The sequence below is a fragment of the Phyllostomus discolor genome, chromosome 9 (assembly GCF_004126475.2).
Source record: "Phyllostomus discolor isolate MPI-MPIP mPhyDis1 chromosome 9, mPhyDis1.pri.v3, whole genome shotgun sequence".
Classification (NCBI taxonomy): domain Eukaryota; kingdom Metazoa; phylum Chordata; class Mammalia; order Chiroptera; family Phyllostomidae; genus Phyllostomus; species Phyllostomus discolor.
In genome coordinates, this window is record NC_040911.2 from 13,299,961 (window position 1) to 13,317,844 (window position 17,884).

General features: G+C 41.6%; 1 protein-coding gene across 16 annotated transcripts in view; it reads left to right on the plus strand.

The window, feature by feature from the left end:
* TCF4 (transcription factor 4) overlaps positions 1-17,884 on the plus strand; it is a 336,832-nt gene that overhangs the window by 115,729 nt on the left and 203,219 nt on the right. The gene's annotated exons all lie outside the window — the stretch shown is intronic.

The following is a 17,884-nucleotide window of genomic DNA, read 5'->3' on the forward strand; positions in this document are numbered from 1 at the left end:
AAAGGTCTCAATAGCTGGTTACTTTACGTTTGATTGAAAAAATGATCTTTGTTCTAGTACATGTGAGTTTTTAACAATATTAGTGAATCTCTCAACTTGGCCAAATTCTATTGAGAATCCATCAATAAATGAAGTTAAATTTCTCGGTGCAAGCTGTTGTACCATACTCCAAGGAAAACACACAGCCATAATTGTATCATTCTGAAACCATAATGGCAAATGCTTTTAAAGAATGTCTTGATTTTTAAGCCTTGAAACTATACTTGTCATTTAAGGTGGTTAGAATTTGAATTTCTGTCTTTCCCTTCCCCCCAAAAAAGCACCATTGAATCCTTCTGAGGAATTTTAGATATTTAACGTAAATAGATAACGCAGAGAAATACTAGCAATTTATTTTTAATGGCTAATGTCATACGTTGTGCCCCTTGTGCCACCCCAAATTTGAGAACCACAAAATTGTCTTTGATTCTATGTTGTTTTTTCATTTTTGCTTTTTTTAACTTTAAAAAGTTAAATTTCATGTATCGGTTGTTTTAACTTTGTAGCTAAACCAAGAGCCCTAGGTTTTTGTCATTGTTGTTCTTGCTTTTTAATCAGTTGTCAATAGAAAGGTGCAACGCGTTTTCTGTTTCAGGCTGTGTGCAGATGGCTGGATATAGTTATCAACTTAAAATTTAAAGAACAATTTCAGCTGCTTCACTGACAATAGTGATCATTTTAATGGCAATAGTAAATTCTGATGCTATTGCTTCTCTGTTCATCCCTACCCAAATTTATAAAGTAGAAAAAATTAATTTGAAAATAGAAAATCTTGAGCAGTAGCACCTAAAAAGTGTGTTAAAGAACTCCCTTAGCAGATTCCAAAACTATCCTCTGACAAGCTAAAGTCAAATAGAATAAATAAATTACTCCTCCTAATAAGAAGTTCATGTAAAAAACTTTCCCCAAAGAATAACTTGATAAATTTCTTACAGACTACATCAAGTGATACAAAAATAGTCAATAACTTGTTCCTGTGTCCTTGTGGGCAACTGTTTTACCAACCAAATTCACTTTTCAGTCCAAATCATATTTAAAATATAAGTGGATGAGAGCCCAAGGCTAGCGCAGAGAGACTTGTTGTTTGAGCTGAAAGTCAAAGTCAGCTGTGTTCTTTTATCCGGCTGCCCTCCTTCCCATTAAACTCTTAAATATGGAGGCCAGGACAGTCTCCTGCATTGTGGTAGGAAATGCTGCTGTGTCGGGGGCTCCCACCCACTGCTCCCCATGAAAGGGCTTCTCTGTTAGATAAGCTGTCTGGTCTGAAACATGGCTCTGTATTGTTTACAAACTGCTACATTTTCCACCTCAAGCAGCTTTTTGCACAGAAAAGAATTGTGCCTGGGCTAAATGGTTTATCTGACTTGAACCGCGCGGTGTCAGACTGGGGTCAGAGCAGTCGCCCTCAGAGCGAGAGGGTGCGGTGCAGTGTGCACAGAGGGAAAAAGGGAGGAAAAAGACATTTAAACAACTATGAAATACCTTGCATTTTTAGTTCAGAGAAGAATTTCTACGAAATATTTTTAGAGAACTGACTATGATGCTGCATTAACAACTCTTCCCACCCTTATAATTTCTCACATCCCAAACGCCTTCTTGATTTGCTCGACTATCTCAGGGCTAGATTCCGGAACAAAGATTCTCATTGATTTTGCTCAAGCTGCTGTTTATTTCAAATGAAGCCACTTTCGAGATGAGCGATGCCTGGTGTGAGGCTGCATCTTTACAAAGAGAAGATAGGTCATTTTCAAGAAATTAAAGGCAACCAGTTTACAGAGGGAGACAAAGACACAAAGTGAGACCTATTGGCATAGAGAACAATTGAGCTCATAGAATATATGGTATATTCCAAACCATTCTTTGTGTACAAATCCATGTTCTCTGTGTTGTGGTCTTTGTCGAAGCTCTCATTCTACCAAAAGAAGGTATTAGACCTTAATGTAAGTTTTTGACAGTACTCCAATATCCATTCTCAAAATCTTTCCTTTTCATTAATTAGGAGGGATTTCTCCACACATCACAGACTTAATCCTGCTATGATGTCACGTTAGGGTAGAAGCTCTATAGCACCAGAAATAAATCAGCCTCCTTACTGGACCAGATTCTCTATTGTCAAATCAGTCAAGTCAGTAACTGAATTAGGTGTCTGCTACAGAAACAAGTGACAGTAATTTTACTGGAAAGAGTTATTAACTGCAGATGACCTGATTTTTTTTTTATGTAGACTGTTTACTTAGTGGTATTCAGTTTATTACAAGAAAGAAAAAAGTAATGAACCACTCTCTCCTTTGGGGGGTAAATTAATGTTATATGTTGTGTTCTTTATGGCAGTATACTCTTTGGGAGAAAGGATGCAGGAATTGCTACCATTTGCTCATAAACACTTTTATGCAAATAAAATCCTTTATGACAATTCTGAACTTTGTTATTTCACATGAACAGTTTGCATAAATGGTAGTTTGTGTAATATAATACTTGTTCAGCACCCAAATAATAAAATTCAATTTGTGTATCTCATTTATGAAAAACGGGTGATAATTTAGAAGATTAAAAGAGGGACTCCATTAATTTACTCTTTTAGAAATAAGCTTTCATATCGGAATATAGTACCCGATTTGATAGTTCATGAATCCCTAAACTACAAATAAACAAATGAACACAAGAGCACTTGTGCAAGTGTGCGTGCATGCATGCTTATTATGCTGGAAAGATGAATGACACTTCTTGGTTTGCACGGTTGCACTACTCCTTCCGTTCCTCTCTGTAGTTTGAGTTGTCGTACAGGGTGTCGGAAGTTGATGTTGCGTACCTTCTGTAAAGAAGAGCATAATTAAATGAGATGAAACAGCAAGGCCCTAAATTTATTTTAAAAAAATATGTGTGTGTGGCTTTTTGTTTCTCCTTTGGTGTGGGGGAGCGTGGAGGAGTGGAGAGATGGAAACACCAAGTCACATAGCTGGCTGCCTGCACCGACCGATCAATACGTTTTTTTACCGCACATTCCCCGAGTCCTCACTCATTGCCTTCACTGGGTCAGTTTGCTTTTTGTTTGAATGTCTGTGTCCTGTGTACCAAGAGAGAGCACATCACTCCTTCCTTGTGACCACCTGTGATTATTAATGATAATACTGTACACTTGGTCTGCTGGAAACTTGTTTGCTGGCGTTTTGAATGGTTTGATTAAACCTATACAGGTGTGGTCAGTGGGTGGCTTTCAGGATATGCTGATAGGATGGAGAGGCCAAGGGTCTCAGTCTCGTTTTTCAGAGGACTGTATGTGTGCTATGGGATAGTTAGAACTCCTGGCAAGAACTATATGCAGAGAGTATGGATTTTTAAAACTTTACTTTCTGGTTCTTTGCCAAGCATTAAACTCTGTAGGGAATTGTCCAAGTATTTTTACAATGGGATACAATATATTATCCAGCTAAAACTTTTTGATCCAAGGAAGGATCTAAGGATGCGTTTTCCTTCTATTGTTCTAGAGCCTTAATTTAAAACCAGATTGTTTGAGTGAGCAAGTTGCCAATAAGATTATAGATACGCTTCTGGTAACTGCAGGATGTGAAAAGTGATACCTCTGTACGGTTGGCTGCAGCTTAGTTCAGCATCAGCTGCTGTGTTCACGTGTCCCTTTGTGAATGGTTCGGTTTCCTTATTGTGGTTTTGGTTCCAGTCCCATTAATGGAACTCTAACCAGCGCACTAAATAATTTCCCACTGTACAGTCACTGGTTTCTAAATTACCTCAGTGGAACATTTTACTGCAGGAATAGATCGAGGTGTCAGGCATAACTGAAGAAAGCTGCTGGCTTATAGAATGACCTTTGAATCTCATCTGGGTTAGCGGTTGATATTTTGATTTGGTTACTGTGGTCATATTGTGACAGCTGCTAGCTCATTATGATTCGGTTCCACTGCTCCGTTTGCCTAGCAGGAATATTTAGGTTTGTATTACTTCAAAGTGTTTATGGCTACCCTGAGTTTAGCCCAGCGTAAAGGTGAAGTGTTGTGGGCTTTTTCAAATCCCAGTGGCAGAGGCGAGTGGCACGGTCTTCTTGTAAAACGGCAAATGTGAGTAGATTCGAATGCAGGGAGTGTTCCTTTTCATTTTAAGACTGGAAATACCCAGTGAAGAGGCTCTTACTAGGAAAGCTGCTTTGAAAACTTTAACCTACAAAGGAAAAAAATGGCCATACAGACACATAGTTTGTTGAAAGCATGGGTAAGATTTAACTTCATTCCTTGGTGAGATAGTTTTTTTCTTCCATGAAGAAATGTAAATATTGAAACTAATTTAAAGAAAGAAAACCCGTGCAATAATAACAATTACTTGATGTTCAGAAGTGTCAGAGATCAAATAAATAATATTTTGAGCGTCAGGAAAACGGAGTTGGGAGTGTGTGTGTCTAGACACTTCCGTTCGCTTTCCGAGTGTCTGAAGTTACAGTGTGAGCCAGGCCGCTGGGAGCTCACTGGTTAGGGACGTCTGTGCACCCTCGCTGTCTTTTTTTAATGTCACTTTTCAGCTGGAGGTTATCTCGATATCATCTGTTAATCTGTGGGACTGATAAAGTGGTAACAAGCAATTCCCGAGAGAAGAAATGTTTAATGGTGGTCTTATTTGTTGTTAATTTTTTTTGTTGTTTGGGAGTTTTGTCATTGTAATATGTTACATTTAAAATGTCTCCCCAGAGTATTCACAGATTAGACTATTTTAAGTGTCATCCTGAGTGGTTTCATTAATTCTGATTTTGAACTAAGTCTGGGAATCAGACCCGACTTTTCTACTCTCTCTTTTGCTCCAATTGCCTGTGGGCCCAGGTCAGCTGCTTCTCACACCTTTAAGTCGAGGGGGGAACAGACTTTGAGATGATTCCTGGGATAATTGTCTTATGTGATGGTCCCTTGATCTTTTAGGTGTGCCATTTTGTCTTTATACTGTATTTTATGTTTAGAGATGTTGGATCATTCTTTCTAACCCATTCATCTCCATTTCATGACACCTTCAAATAATTTTGCTAGTGGTGTGTTTTCCAAATGTAATTTTTAAAGCAGATTCCAGTGGATGTTTCTTTTCTACCTTAACTCATTCCAAATCTGTAGCTAAGGGATTGAATTGGTTGAGGACAAAATAATGACCTGTTATGTTACATTGCTAAGAGAAAGGTGCTGTGCATGGACCGATGTTTGGCACAGAGTGGTAGGGCCTCAGTAAATGGCTGTTGAATGGCTTCGTTCGTGAAGAAATCAGGGAATCCTGTGTGTGTGTGTGTGTGTGTGTGTGTGTGTGGTTTAAACCCCGAGTGAAAAGCCCATACGTGAAAGTGAGGCCTACATGTTACTGTAGCAGGAAGAAAACTCTCACCGGAGCTGGCCAGGCGTGCAGAACCGTATTCAGTGGTATTGTGTCCTTGACTGCACAGAGCGTTTCCTGCCGGCAGGAAACGGGCCATGTGGCAGTATGGTAGATTTCAGTTTCCAGTAAACCACACCACAGGTTATTTTACTTATAAAAGAAAATAACTAAAGTCAGGATTTTTTGAAAGGCTCCCGAAAAGAGTTGTGTTTCTGGTGTTCAGGTAAGATAACTTACTTCCTCTTGTCTGGTCAATAAACATTTCTGGTCCTCTTTCCCTGGCCTTGCTGTGTTCCCACTCAGCCGTCTGCTCTAGGGTGTGGCGGAATGAACGCTGTGGTGAATAGTTTTTATAGTCAAACTCGATGGAGTCAGCCAGGTTTTATATAATTTAGAAGAACTGATACCAGAAAAAAGTTACTTGAAACTACAGCTAACAGAAAAGTGTAGATCTTCTAAATACCGGAGAAAGATTTCTCACATAGACATTTATTGACCCTAAGAGAAAACAAACCATTTTAGAGTCAAGTGAAAGTAAGAAGCAGTTTCTATCACATAGGGATGCTTTTGCTAGGGAGTGATGGCGAGTGTGACAGATGGTGGCTTAAGAATAATTTTTCTCACACTAGAGATGGGGCAGTGGGCCTCCCCTGGGATGCGTGTGCAGCCCAGGGACGTCCAGGCCGGGATCTCTGTGATCTTTTGTCCTCCTCACTGTCTCTCGATGACTGTTATGGCTTCAGGTGTGACGTTTGGGCCCGAGGCAGAAGGAAGCGGAGAGGGGTGGGTTCAGCGGTGTGGTCGCCCTGCCCACCGTGCCCAGGGCCCTCTCCAGGTGCAGGGTTTGGGCAGGGGTGGGAAGGCACACGGTAGCTTCTCTGGGCTACTCAATGGCAAGAGGCAAGAAAGAAGTTGGGCGTGCTCGTCGAACTTAGCAACTTTCAGAGCTTATTTCATTTCTCTTAAGAGAAAAGTGCATGATTTTCAACTGAACTATTTAGAAAATTAGTAACAGGGCTCAAACTTTCATGTCATAGGCAAAATATAAAAATGGACATCAACTCTAAATTCTTGCCAGCAAATTAAAGAGAAAGACACAATAAATAGAGAGGACAAAACGGTACTGAAATTAGGAAGAAAGAGAAAGTACAGGCGCGAGAGGCACGCACAGGCAGAAGGCGCCCGAGGCGTGCTGTTCGCACTTCGTCTTCCAGGCCTGTGCCTGCTTTGTCCTCATCCTTGGCGCGAGGCGGCAACCTGCCCCAGTCAGCCTCCTCACTTCCGAATCCCCTAGAACCTTCACTCGTATGTCTTGGGCTTGAATTCCTGCCATGCCGTGCAGAGTACCCTGGGCAGCAGGCCCGCGGCTCCAGCCACCAGGCCTTTCCCTAGTCCCTTCGGTGGTCGTTGGCATGGCCTCAGACCGGTGGCGCCCCGCCCACTGTCTCCTCCTGCAGCCATTCAGAGCAGGACTGGAGCAGCAAGGCCCCAGGACGGGCCACCACAGGTGACGGATAGCAATTGTTTGTCCCCTTGCATCATTGCCAAGCATTCTCCTGGGAACGAACTTCCAGCAACCTGCCATATTGCAATGAAGCTCTAGACAAGAATGCTCACTACCTGGGGCGAAAATCCCTCTATTTCATTTTAATATGCACGTAATTTGTTGTTCTTTAATGTGGAGGGTTAAGTGCAGCCAAAAAATGACATTTAATTTTAGTCAGCCTGCCAAGACTGTGCGAAGCTGGGGTGGGAGCTGGATCCGACTTTTGGCCTTGAGTTCCCCACCTCTGCTGAGCACAACCACGGCCGGAAGCAGGCCAGCGAGCACATAGGCGGGGCGGGGCCACCTGTCGGTAAAGGTAAGCTGCACGTGAAACACACAGAGCTGTTTTATTTAGTAGTAAAGTCCTTCTCTAAGTTCTGCATCGGAGCAGTGGTTCCTTTGAATGTTGTATAAGCTCGACACTCAAAACGTGCCTGTGGTAGCGTTAATCAGTGAACAGAATTCTCGACTGGATCCTTGGGCAGAGGGTTACAAAACGCATTTCTCAAGGCTCTCATCGCCCCTCAGCTCCAGGAGAGACATCAGCGCAGGTACAGGGTCTGGGAAAGTCAAGTCCATGCACAAGTGTGTCTGCCTCCTGTCGTTCTGTGTTGGCCTTCAGTGCCAATAATCCCTCTTTCTTTGCACAAATGAAACATGCGTGAGGACCGAAGGCGCAAGGGAACTCCATTGCCAGCACTATATACAGGTGTTGAGAGGCGTCATGGAATAAAGGACTAGGCTAGTGGTCACTGTGGTCCTAGACTTGGCTTTTTCACCTCCTGGTGGCTGGGACTTGGGATAAATTTCTCATGAACCCCGACTTTCACGGGTGTAAGGTGAGGACAGGGATGTCTGCCACACCTGCCTCCATAGTCACTGTGAGCAGTGTCATAAATAAAGCAGGGTGTGCCGCATTACCTGCTCTGCCCTGTGACTTACGGAATTGCAGAGCTGCACATTGGTACTCTGTCTCTTTCATCTGTAATTAATAAAAAAAGTCTATATTCTTTGGGTCTTGGGTGAGTAGTTTTAAAACACCTGACTTTCTAATGAGGTGGGAACAGAAGGCGGGAACAGGTGGAGGTAGTGTAGAATATTCAGTTCTCTAAACATCAAGACCAAAATGAAAAGATTTCCTTTTCAGCCCAGACAGTAATCCTATAAAATAAGGACCTCTTGTGCGATAACTACGTTGAATTCAGATGTGCACCTACCTCTGTGAAATATTTTCCTCCAGCCGTTTCTCCAACTTAGACGCTCTCAAGTTTCATTGTTTCACTTGGGTGAAACCGCCTCGGTGTGGTATTCCAGCAGTGGCGGGCTGAGATTTGTCTGCCTGCATTGTGGGTCTTCTGAGTGATGGAGCGACCCACAGGTAGGATGCCTTTCATCAAGGAGACGCTGTTGCCGGTGACTTCCATGTTCTCGAGAACATGCTGGAGAGCATTTCCTCCCACTTCTCAGTCCCTTCTTCTCCGGAGAAGGTTGGCATAGAGTGTTGTGTCCTGTGTGGTTATTTTTTAGTTCCCTTCACTCCCAAGGGTTTCTGAGTCTTGCCTAAGTAACTGTGTATTATTCTGGAGTAGAAAGAGGCATACAGTGGAACTCATTTTATTTTATTCTGCAGAATGTCTGGCCCGTTGACCAACAGTTGCAAAATGTATGGAACATAGATTGGGATTCAATTAAACTTGACCCTAAATGCTTAAAAGAGCCCAGCCCATTTTCATCTTCTTAGTAATTGTTCATTATTGCTCCTCAGTTCCTTGACACACGTTTCTGAACGGGAAAAACTGTAAGGAAGCTTAATTTCAGATTGGTGTAAAGTATAGCTGGTTATTTTGTCTATGTTCAAAATAAAACATTTAAAGCTTTCCTGTAGGTTGAAGATCCCACTGCAGCCCAGTGTGGGGGAAGTGGAGGATGGTGGGCTGGGCGAGGCTTGGGTTCAGCTGGGCGTTGACTTGGCCTTTGGCCGTCGTTAGTGCCCGAGGGAACTTCTCCGCTGGGTACTTGCTCTGGGTTTAAATGAAAGCACTTAAATTCAATTACTGTGGATTATTATTCTACCTACTTTAATTTTATATAGACTATTTCTTCTGTTGATCGCGTCTGAGCAGCTTGGCCAAAAGCGTTAATGCAAACTTGAGAACCATGTAGTGAATTTTTGCAAAACGTGGAAGTAATGAATTAAAAGCCACCCCCTCATGGGCCGTATTAAAGCTGCATGAAAATGGACCGTGTATAATACCTGATAACATTTGGTGGAGGAGGGAAAGACAAAAGAAGAGAAGGACGAGAGAGAAAGAGACACAGATAAAGCTAATTTCACAACATTCGGACCACGGAGTGCCTTCTCCCAGCACTGTGTTACCAGCGCTGGCATGCTGTCTGAGTCTGAAGTCACTGGGTTGCTAATTGCTCCCGCCTTTTTCTCACCTTGGCTGTTCAGGCCGCCCTGTACTCTTAACAGTTCAGTAAGCAAATCTGAATGCTTTGGGGGCAAGCATAAACTCTTTATGTATAACTGATTGTACTTAATTGGGCAGTACCAGATCGTGGAGGAAAATTTATCGGTGACTCTGTCTCCTTCAGAACTTCCTGAGTAATTGCAAATGAACCTGATATCCTTGTTTTTGGAAGCCTTAAACATTGGTCTCCTGACAGGATCAAATTCATACTTTATGTTGCATGTGTTCGGTTTCTTTTTTATTGCAGAGTTTCCTTTTCCTTATTTATCGATGAACTCAGATATTATTTAGAAATTGAGATGTGGTGAGCATGAATACTAGAACTATTTTGGCAGACCACTTAAATAGCTCTGGACAGCTTCCAGTAGGCGTCACAGTAACTACCTGTGGGAAGGTGCAGCCCTACTGAACGGTAGGGCGCTAAGCAGTCTTTCGGTGATCTTGGACAAGCCATTTTTCAGTTTAACCCCAGTTTCCTTATTTTTGATACTGACCTGATTCATGGAGATGGGGCCTGGGGGTTGGCAGGAAGTGCTGTCTGAAATTTTTTACTTCAAAAATAAAACAGTTCCAAAGATGAATACTCTTGTAATTGTATTTGCCATTCATTGAAAAGCTCTACGTATATAGTTTGAACACCAAATTGAAAATAAAGCAGAAGAAAGCAGTCTTGCTCATCATCTTTTAAAGGCATTTTAATAGTGAGATTTTGCCCTCTACCCTCATGAGTTATATTTAGTTCTGAAATAAAAATTTACCGCTGTTCTCTCAGCTGAGCTGATACAATTTTAAGGGTGGAATTGAGTTCACACCTGCTCTAGCATAAAAAGAAGCCTCTATGTGACTTCTCTAAAATATTCACAGAGCAGAATAAGAGCGAGAACTCACTATTCTTACAGTTGTAGCTAAATAGTAATGTTTCTTGCAAACACCAAATCAGCTTTATAAATTAGCTCTTACTTGCTGATATAGTCCGTACCTAGATGCCCTCCTTAGTTACCCGTGTTCCTCAAGGTAGAATGTGGTTGTGGAAATGTCATTGGTTTGCATTAACACTGACAAGTGTACATATGGGGAAATCTTTGCATTTGCTAGGCCATTTAGCTGTTCAGGACATGGTCCGTTAGGCAAAGCACAATGGCTTTTCTGAGTGCTCTAGTTAAGGGGCAGGATGTGTAAAGTGGTGTACACTTAGGTGGATAATTAATAATTAGTGTAGGCTTAGAAGGCTGTAGTATAATATATAAATTTCAGCACCTGTTAAAGTTTTATCAGAGCAGCTCGCCTTTCTTACAATGAAGGAGTATTCCTCCCTGTAGAAGAAGGGGCTCCCAGTATGTGTGGAAACCTTAATAACATAGCAAACGCTGTTTTCCATGGTCACTGTGATTAGGTACCATATTTCAGTGGCCACATTTAAATAGCATTCCTATACAGTACTATTTGTATGGGTTTGACCGTAGACAACAAAATGCTACTTAGAAAAGGTATTTGGGGGAATTCTAGTATTTGGAGACTGCTCACTTGCCAGAGAACCTCTCACTCCCCACATTAACCTCCCCCAAAACAATGGGGGTTGTTAATTTTATGACTTCATCGCGAGTAAATGCATTCAGGGGGAGAGCCTTTCTAGAGCTCCCATTGAAAGGGGCAGAGAAGAGAAGGCAGAGCTGCTGTGTCCAGATTTCGGCTTGGTGGCATTGCGAGCACCCCTCACACCTCGTGTCCTTGTGTCCCAGCTGCCTTGGGTTTCCAGCGGAGAGGAGGCGCTCCCTCAGGGCAGTGAGGGAAGGGCAAATTACGTATTTGTGAAAGAAGAGACTGGTTCAAAAGTTTGATTGGCTCTTTGATAAATAAAATTAATGTGTTATCAGCACATCTGCAGTCCTTTGGTCCTCAGTGTATGTAGTTTTTTATACCGTCCATATGAATTTTATTTGTACTAGGAGCTAACCAAATGATAAACTTCCACACTCAAATTAGTCTTTGGTTCATTCATCCGCCCATCCAGCAAATACCGGAGGAAAGCCTGTGTCCCACAGGCTCTGTGTAGGCACTGGGCAGTGGTGTGCTCCTTTTCTTGCCTTTGGCGTGGCCCACAGTCTGTGGAAGGATTTGGATTGGTATGAGATAATTATTCATCCGAGCATTAGGGAAAACACGTATTTTTCGGGCCATAAGATGCAGCTAGGTTTTAGAGGAGGGAAATAGGAAAAAAAAATTTTGAAGCAAAATATGTGGTAAAATATTTAGTAACATAAATAACATAGTATTTCACCAATGTAAATGTAAACAGAACTCAACAGCAGCATTAACATTATTCCTCCCAAATTGGGGGGGGGGGTGCATCTCATAGTCCGAAAAATATGGCAATCCCTGAGTGCACAGGGTGCTGTTGGATTATATACCTGGGCTGTCTCACAATGGCGGTTGAAATGTTTTGGTGTGCACTGAGTACTAGGCATCCGCTAAGTACCTTACACGTAACATCTTGTTTGCTTCTTACAGTAAACCTCTTTGGTAAGCATTGTCATTACAATTTATGAGGGGTGGGCGATTGAAGATCAGACAGGTCAGGCTAACTGTCTTGTGTTTTGTAGCAGAGCCCAGATTCGAACCTCCATCTGCTGAACTCAAAACCCTAACCACCCTGTACTGTTTCACTTGTAGAAAATTTGGAAAGAGTTCCTGGAGGTGTAATCTTGGCTAAGCATGAATTCAGCTGCAACTAATAAAATACCTGATAATAGTAGGTTAGTCAGGTTAGTTTTTCCCCTTACTTAAGGGGATATCTGGAGGTTGCAGTTCACCTGTGTGAATTCAGCACATCAGTGTTGCCATCCTACCTTTACGTCCTCTTCAGTGTGCCGATTTTCATTCTTTAGCTTTTTCTCTCATCTTGAATTTCTTGTCAGATGTTTGCTGATACCCCAACACCACATCAGAGTTCATGATAGGAAGTAGGAAAGGAAGAAAATAGAGCTACACCCATACCTACATTTATCCCATTCTGTTAGGAAAAGACAAAAATAAAGTTTCCGTGATCTTGAGCAGAATTCTGCTAACAATGTATATTGCCCAAATCTCTAACAGATATCTACTCATAGCTGCAAGGGAAGCTTGTAAAATGGACTTTTATAGCATTAGCTGGCCCTGTGACTCAAGAGGCAGGCAAGGGAGCAGGGGCTTGGGAATGCTCATTGGATAAATCAACATGAATTTTGTTAGAAGTGACAATGAATGAACTGAGCCTTAAAGGGTGAGTTAGAACTATTCTGGGAAAGAAAATTCCCAGTTGAGAGAGCTAGACAATATTACAGGAAGTCTGGAACTGAAGTGGCTTCATAAGGCTGACACACAGATCCATAGAGGAAGGGATGCCAGGGGAAGCTGGATTAGAATCCCAGCCTCTGAAAAAGGGTCTTTCTTATATGGTAGTGGGAGGAAGTTGGATTTTTACTGAAATGTGGTAGACTGACTACTCAAGGATTTTTCAAATAGTGGAATAACATGATCTGATTTACGCCTTAAACCAATCAGTCAGCAAAGTGTGAATAGGAGGCAACATGAGAAGCAAGGAGATTACTCAGGAGGTGATTAAAGCAGTTACAAGAGGGAATGATGACAAATTGGACTGAGTCAGAGAGAAGAGGACATAGATTTTTGAGTGGCATTACACTGAAGAAAATGGGTAAATTTGATAACTTATGGATGGCGGAGGGGATTGTCCTTGGCTTCTTGGTGTCTTGCTTGAGCCACCTGGTGGATGGTGGGTACCATTCATTAAGATACATAATATGGGAGTAAGGTTATGTAGGATTAAGACGGTAAAATCAGTTTTGGACAGGATGAGGTTTTGAGATGTCTGTGGGTGGATTGATTTGTGGTTCTGGGCTGCAGACTTGGCACACAGCATTCGTATTTGGTAGTTGGGGTCATGGGAATGGATAATAACAAGAGAGAAAAAATATTTTCTGCTTAATTATTTTTGTTCTCTAAAGATGTTAGATTGAAGGGATAGCCTCTGTCTTATCCCCCCACCCCTCCGCCACATTTGTCATTTTAAAGAAAACTGGATAATTCTTGATCACATAATTGTTTTCAATGTTATATTTGGTCTGTTGTCCCTAATGTGCTATGTGAAAGTTCTTTCTTTCCTTTTATCTTCTTCCCTCCCTCCCTCAGCACCTCCCTCCCTTCTCCTTTCTCCCTTCTCCCTCCTTCCCTCTGTCCCTCCTTCCTTTCTTTCACCGCGGGAGGTTAGAACGAAACTCTTTTTTCAGAGCATGCATCGATCCACCATATTTGGAAAACATTGTAGATCCTTGGAAGTGGAATGGGACTTAGAGCTCTTCTTGCAGTCTTTCTGATTTACCCCAGCTTTCCTTCCAGTGTAGGATTCCTTCTAGATGACGCCCTAGCAAAGTTGTTGGTGCGCAAATGACACCGTGACTCCTGTGTGAGTGACGGATCCCCCACAGGCACTTGCTCCCCTGCTTGGGCACTCTCTGCGCTAGAGGAGCCACTACTGACAAGGCAGCTCCCTGCATTGCGACTTCCAGAAAGCTCAGATTTCCATAAAATTCCCAATTCTGTCGCTGTCAGCCTGGGATCCTAGTTCTTTCCCTCTGAAAAGCTACAAAGGACTGTGTACTGTCTCTCTTCCCAGGATGATAAATAATTCTCACTTCCTGCAAAAGTGTCATTGGAAAACTGTTAACGTATCATGGAATAGTGTTTTACCACACGTCACGTTCCCGGTCACTGTCCTTTCCAAGTGTCCTAGTTAGTCTCTGTTCCTCTCCAGGCGGTGAATCCAGGACTTGCCTCGGTGTTCCAGATCTAGTTAGTCACTAGTGTGCTTGATGCTTAGTATTAATGCAGCCTAAGATGCCATTTACATGCCCATGTTTTAGCATTGACTAAAAATTGAGCTTGCAGTCCACTAAAATCATTGCTTTTAGTAGTAACAGTAATAACAGATCTTCTATGTCCTTGTGTATAATGATAATTTATTTTATACTTACTAGATTTCTTCTCATTGGATTTGGCCTGCAAATGTGCCCCGACTCTACCCTTTCCCTCTGTCCATACTGGAGGCAGAGTAGTGTGATGCTCAGTGGTGGGCACTCTTGTGTTTAAATGTTAACTCTAACTTTTCCACCTACTTTCTTCACCTACATATTGATAATTCCAAAGCCTACCCGGTAGGATGGCTGGGTAAAATAAATGAGGTAACGCACGTGTACGTCAGGGACGTGTGCCTAGATTCCCGTGATCACTCAGTCCAGTTCACTCTTACTGTCACGTGGGTGTGGGCAGTTAATGGGGCCATTTCTACAATAGCGAACCCTCCTTTTTATTGTTAGTGTTCTGCCCCCTGGAGGAAGAAAACCATAAGACAAATGGTTCTTCTGTGACGAATGGAAAAGCAAATGTGATTCTTGGCTTAGAGTTGTGTGATTGAGGAGCCAAATTTATCAAGCAATAAATAGGATACTGTGATGAATAAAGTTGCTATTGATTGATAGTTACTAACTGGCTACTTTGTTGGGCCTTATGAGAAAAGAACTCAAAACAAACAACAACAGCAGCAAAAGTCTTAAAATTACCTGGACAACAGTCCCACACCTAGTTTTAAGACAGAACATTACAAGGCAAGTCAGATGTTAAATTATAGGTGATGCTAGTTATATGAAAGTTTGGGTTAATACTAAAGATAAATTGAGTGGTAATTATTTCCTTCACAGAGGGTTTGCCAAAGGATGCCTTTGGATTTAGTCGGTGAAGATTAGAATCATGACAGCTTTTCAGGAACACAGTTCTTGTGACTAAATAAGATTCTTAGAAAGTCATGTGTGAGCTCCCAGGGAGTTTTAAGAATGAGATCCTACTGTAGGCCATCACTGGTAACTAGACCTACCCCAAAAAAGAGAATGGATGAACATACAGCGACCTGTTATATAACCAAGCAGTGGGACCTCATGCAAGGTCTAGGTTGACCAAGCCAAGGTTAGGTCAAACTGACTTGTTTTCAAAATAAATGTCACAATGGTGACAAGTCATCAAGGCTATCATGAGCACACAGTCTGCAGCTGTACACTTCTTTCTGGACCAGACTTTGACTTCCTCTATTTGGTCACAGCCACAAAAGTATGAATGGTACATTACAAAAGCTATCCTATAATGGTTCCTCACACCGTGTAGGAAATCTTCTGTAGACTCAGGCCACAAATGTCCCTCCATGCACCTGGCTTCCGTTCTAGCTGTTTCCTCACGTGCAGATTTTGGTCTGGTGCCGTCGGGAAAGGCAGCCCTTCTGAAACCGAAACCTTCCGATTTCACTTTACCTGGTTATTTGTAAGGCGGGAGAGGTGGTTTGTTAAACAGGGAACATTCCAGTTTTCTCTGTAGCTTTTAAAAACCATCGTGACTTTCTGCATGTGGATTGCATTGGTTCCCACTGCCTCTGCTGAGTCTCAGAGGGGCCTGGACCAGTGGCAGCTGCTCCTCAGAAACTGATGGGGGTGTAGCATTTATTCAACTACTACCCTTTCTAAACCAAAGCAAGGTTATATTTTTCAGTTTCATAGACAGACAAATGAACGTCTTTAAAATAAAACCTACTTCCCTTTTTTCTCTTTTTTTTTTAGATCACCCGTAGCAAACAGCTTACTGGTTTTCTGTAGAACTGTTTTGTTTTAAAAATCAAATTGAAGAGCAACTTGATTCTGCCTGCAGAGCAAAGCTATCTGCCTTTTCAGAAAATCTGGGCGGTTAAATTGGAAGCATGCTCTGCACATGGTTTAGCAGTTAGTAGCCCGGAAAATGACCCAATAGCCAAGATAGTTTTTTTTTAATCTTCATTGTAAGTGCTTGTTTAAAGTTTAAGCCTGTAATTGACTATTTTGTGCATTGTTCATTGTTAATTCTTTTCAGGCTATTATAGTTTTATAAATACATTGCCTGCTAAGTTGTGTCAGTGGAGAAACATTTAGTGCTATAAGGAAATCCAGTTAAATGTGGCGCTTAAAAGCATTACCAATTAGACCAGATCACCATGAATCTTAGTGATCCTAGGAAAGTCACTTTCTATTTGGGCAAAAATCCCACTTATTTAAAATGGGTATGATGATTTTTTTAAATAAAGGGGCTGCACATAAATTCACAATATGCTGTGCTCCGCAGGGCATTGTCTACTGGTTGGAGGCTACATCACTCAGTGTTATTACATAGTGCTCTTGGTCTGCTCCGCATCGGAGAAGCGAAATCCTTCCATTCTGTACTTTTGTCATATTTATCAGCTGGTGTCTACCAGATAGCTCAAGCTGTTCTGTTTTGTACAGTTTATATTTGAGAAATTCTAACGCATACACCACATGCAATACATGGGCATGATAAGTACTGGTTAGAAAATTAGGGAACTTCTTAGGGAACTTCATTAATATTTTTTTAGTTTAGAAAAAATATATCTTACTTGAAATTACAGGCGCAAGCTAATACTGGCTAGTATTAAAGGTTACACAGATTGCTGTAGAAAAAGAGTTGAATTCTGTCTATCAGGTAGGAAGGACCACTGGAATATGGATATAATGGAAAGATAATGACACAGATAAAATGTGATTTATCTGTGTTTGATACAGAAAGAAAAATAATGGCTGGAAATGTACTGAATGTAGCTTAAGTTATTTATCATTATGTACAAGGAAACTTACGTAAAACTAGTCTTGATTAAGTTTTATGTGAAACAAAGGATATGATTGGAAGTGTGGAATTGGAGAGTATTTTAGGAGCATGATGACAACCCAGCTAGACAGTTTAGCAAGTTTGTGGTGGAACTAGAGGAGGAAAAGAAGGAGCAGGGAGGCTTGATTTGGTTATGCAAATTTGCAACACATGTAGGAGTCGGGGTCTGATGGGTTGTTGCACTAGATTTGGTCATCAAATGATGCTTTTAACCATAGCAAATATTATCTGGGCTATTAATGTAAACACTGAAAAATGCAGACTGCCTGTAGGCAGAACTGGAGCCTTTCTGTCATGGGAAGCAAAATTTAAAAGTCAGCCTTGAACTTAGACCCTGTAAAGCTGAGTGAGAACAAAGTGGGTAAGTAGTGAAAGAAAAAGAACCTGGAGTGGATAGGGCATGCACATTTAGAGATAAATTCAATAAGCAGATGCCCAAAAGTTAAGCTTTGTAAGAATAAACACACTATCAGGATATTCCAACTGTCAGGAGAACAGGATTGGAAACCGGCAAGCACAAAGCAATTATTTATTAAGAAAGAGAACAGTTGACACTGAGTATTGTAGAGGAGGATATTAAAAATGTCAAAAATATTAAAAGCATCCCAAAATTAAGAGTGGAAAAAGGAAGAAAGACCACCTATGAGATGAGGGTAAATAATAATAAGTTATCTCTGAAAGCACCTGAAGAACAGGAGATCCGAAAAAGTGGTTTGTTAAG